The sequence below is a fragment of the Sphaeramia orbicularis genome, chromosome 9 (assembly GCF_902148855.1).
Source record: "Sphaeramia orbicularis chromosome 9, fSphaOr1.1, whole genome shotgun sequence".
Lineage (NCBI taxonomy): Eukaryota > Metazoa > Chordata > Actinopteri > Kurtiformes > Apogonidae > Sphaeramia > Sphaeramia orbicularis.
The window spans coordinates 11,361,763-11,365,509 of record NC_043965.1 but is presented as its reverse complement, the minus strand read 5'-3'; positions in this window follow the sequence as shown (position 1 = coordinate 11,365,509).

The window sequence follows — 3,747 nt, the reverse complement described above, 5'->3', positions numbered from 1 at the left end:
ATTCCCGTGTAGAGTCATTTCTATGAAGCTGAAACCTCTGAGCAGAAACCTGAGGCCACCGAAGATGATCCACAAACCTGCATTTCCTCAGGTTTATGCTTGAACCAGAACCTCAGTGTGAGTCAGTGTCCACAGATGTCCTGCCTCAGTGACGACCAAAACCAAGTATTAGAGAATTAGTATTAGAAACCATGACTATATCTCTGACTACTTAAAAATACCATATCTATCTATCTATCTATCTATCTATCTATCTATCTATCTATACATGAGGGTGGATTGGTATGGTCTGAGTAAATTAATGTGGGTTTGGTCACATGACCAAGATGGAACTGGACAAAATATCGAACTCTGTAAACACAAAAATATATGAACTGGCAAGTCTTTGTTGGTGAATATTAAAATAAGTATAAGAGAAACTAATGCTGTAAAGTATTTGGTTGTAAGTGTCATAACCCATTGACTTAGAACAACAACTAGAGACACGTGAACTTGAACATACTCTGGTCAAAAATATGAGTTTCCTGGCAACTCTCATGTTCTATTCCCCCTCATTATACTTCAATTTTCCACAAGTTGAAATTTGTTCTCAAAACAGTGTTTTATGTTTTCATTCATAACACAAAATATTGTTGAGGTTAACATCAGAACGCTATTTTTGACAGGCGTTAGTGGGAGAGCAGATCGTCCCACATACGTGAGTGTATAATGCAAAACAGCGCGTGTTTTACACATTTTCAAGCCTTAAAGCCTGTCAGCATTTTCATGTTTTCCCCCATGTATGAACACTTCTATTCATGGAAAAACAGGCAGCATGATGGAAAGACAAAATAAGACTGCAGCTCCAGCTCACATTAAATTTCAAAGAGCCTATATTATGTGTTTGACTTTTACTTTAAAGCTGGTTTAAAGGCGTATCTGTACCGGGTGGTTGGTACTTTGGTGTTTAAATGTGTTCTGTCTGAGGATGCTGTTTTTGATCCCTGTTGTCTTTCCATTCACTTTTGTGCCAACTTGAACCTTTGAAGTCAAGGTAGGTCCAGGAAAAGTCAATTCCACTCAGATTTCTCCTTGCTGCTCTTCAAAACACATCATGAGAAATAAAAATGTGCAAATATTTATAGGATTTTATAACCAAGCAGTTCAGATACGGCATCGGTTTGTCAGTTGGTATTGCATCAACTCTCACATTGGCTCGTCTTTAACTACAAATAAGAAAAATTGGGACCGTGTAGAAAATGCTCTGGCTGTTTTGTGCACTATTTCACTGAAGAGCAGTTCAAATACAAATACAAGTACAGGTACTTGTCTATCGATTGGGGCTCTTCTTGTGGACTTCATTGTTCTACTGGGGGACTTCAACACTGACATAGGCATTGATAATGAGACCTGGAAGAGCTTTACTGGGAGGAATGACCTGCTCAATCTGAACTTAAGTGGACTTCTGTCATTGAACTGGTCCCAGGAACACCATGTGTGAGCATAAGGGTGTTCATAAGTGCACCTATGAGGGTGTTCATGCCCATAAGTGGCACCACAAACCAGTAATCAACATAGTAGTTGTTCCATCAGAAAACAGACATGTGTCTTGGGTGAAGAGATGTGCAGAACTGATAATCACCTGGTGATAATTTGGATCAAATACCAGGAAGATCAACTCTCTAACCCTAAGCAGCCCAGAGGGAGGTTGGGAACATTGAGTCCAAATGGATCAGATTCATCACAATTGGTGGAGTTGTGTTGGACTCGAATCCAGTACCTCATTGCTGTGAGGTGACAGTGCTAACCACTGCTCCACAGTATCTTTCTGTCTTTTAAAAATATTGATTTAAAAAACCCAACACGTAAGATTCAAATTTAAAAACCTGGTATAAAAAATGTACCAACTAGGGTGAAGTTAGCATTTAGAAGTAAAATTAAAGGGAAAAAGATTAAGAGAAAGTTATAGGTTTGGACAATTTGACAATATTTGAACCTTGGAGTAAATCCATATAGGACAGAAAACTCCTACAGGCAGCCAAGGGAAGAACAGAGGGGTTAAACAAAAAATGAGGACATAAACAACAGTGACAACAAAAGTCCTTAATCTATGTCAATGTCTTCTTTCTTTAGTCTTTGGTCTTTTTTTTTTTTTTTTTTTAATGTGTTGGTCTATTGTACTTTTCAGTCAGCTTCAGTATTTCTAGAACTTACTAAAAAAGACATCACACACTTAAATACATATAAATGTGCAGTGAAAAGGTGTCCATTGCATATTTCAATTGAATTTAATGTTTTTCTTCACAGCAGTAAAGACATCATACAGATATTGCACAAAATGATGATGATGATGATGATGATGATGTTTAATGTTCAGCCAAATCCTAAAGCACTGATAAACATGTTTGTGAGATTGTAAGGCTTTTAGAAAAATAAAATAAAATAAAATGAACTGCTGTATATCATATCTGTATATCACACCATTCTTCCTCTACCACAGTATTCGTCAGTGTTTGCGAGGCTGTGTAAGTACACTCAGTGAATGTGCTTATGTCCTCTATGTCTGTGTCATCAGTCCTTCATCTCCTCCCAGTGTCCACTCTGGGCATTACATGACAAGAGTTTTCTACAGGACAAAGTCAACTGTTTTACATGGTTACAGTAAAGAGCAACAAGCAGGTATGTCAAAGAGTCATAAAACTGACAAGTACCATGTCAGCTTCAAAATGCCATGTCGATTTCATTTGTTTTGTTTCCATCCACTACATGGAAGACTGACTATAAGCATATGAGCATTTATCAACATTGTAATGAGTATACTGTTTAAACCCCACATTTCCATCTCCACCTTAACCCACCCTTATCCTTGTGCTACCCATCAGCCTCCTTTGGCCCAGAAGTTAAACCAGTTATAGTACAGTAGTTTTTATGATCAGCTAGAAATCGCAGGACTTCATCCAGATTCAGATTTTCCTCATAGAGTTGTAAGAATAAAGAGTTTTGAATAAGCCTCATCAGCTGCATCATAATGCTGTTATTCATTTATTTTATGTACATGTAAACTCTCATATTACTCTAAGAAGGAGGTCCAAATCTTCCTGAAATCTTCTGAAGAACTTTTAATCTAATTTTCTCAGGTTTCAGGTCGTGCATAACATCAGTGCACAACACCACATGTCTAGTAAAGGTGGAAGGATGTGTCACTGGTTCATTGCAGGGCTGACACATAGAAACAACCATTCACTCCCACATTCACACCTATGGGTGATGAAGATTAACTAGTTAACCTATTAGTGCTTGTCTTAGAACAGTGTGGGAGGACGCCAGAGAATCCCTAGAGAACTCACAGGGAATGAAATATGGTGAAATGACCAGTGTGATAAATGATGCTCTCTTTGGCTTATTTTACCTTAAATCTGCAGCTAATGGGAAAAGAAAATCAGACCTTTTTTAAGATTTTAATGCGAGTTCATTGGTAGCCTATTTGAAACATTGTCAGTTTTGGTAATTTACCGAGACTTCATCCTGTATCGTGATTTTTTAATAAAGCAGCCTGCTATTTTTAGTGTTTTCTTAGACATTTTGCTCTTTGGAAATACTAAAAATGTCCTGTGACAGATATAAATAGTTCACCAGAGAACCTTCAAAGTATAAGATGTATGCAGTGCACGCAAAATAGGGCACTAGCCTCTACTGCAAAGACTCATGGGAGCGCTGAATGTGCTGACTGTGTCACAGGACTGGTACTAGTGATACATCTTCACTGTG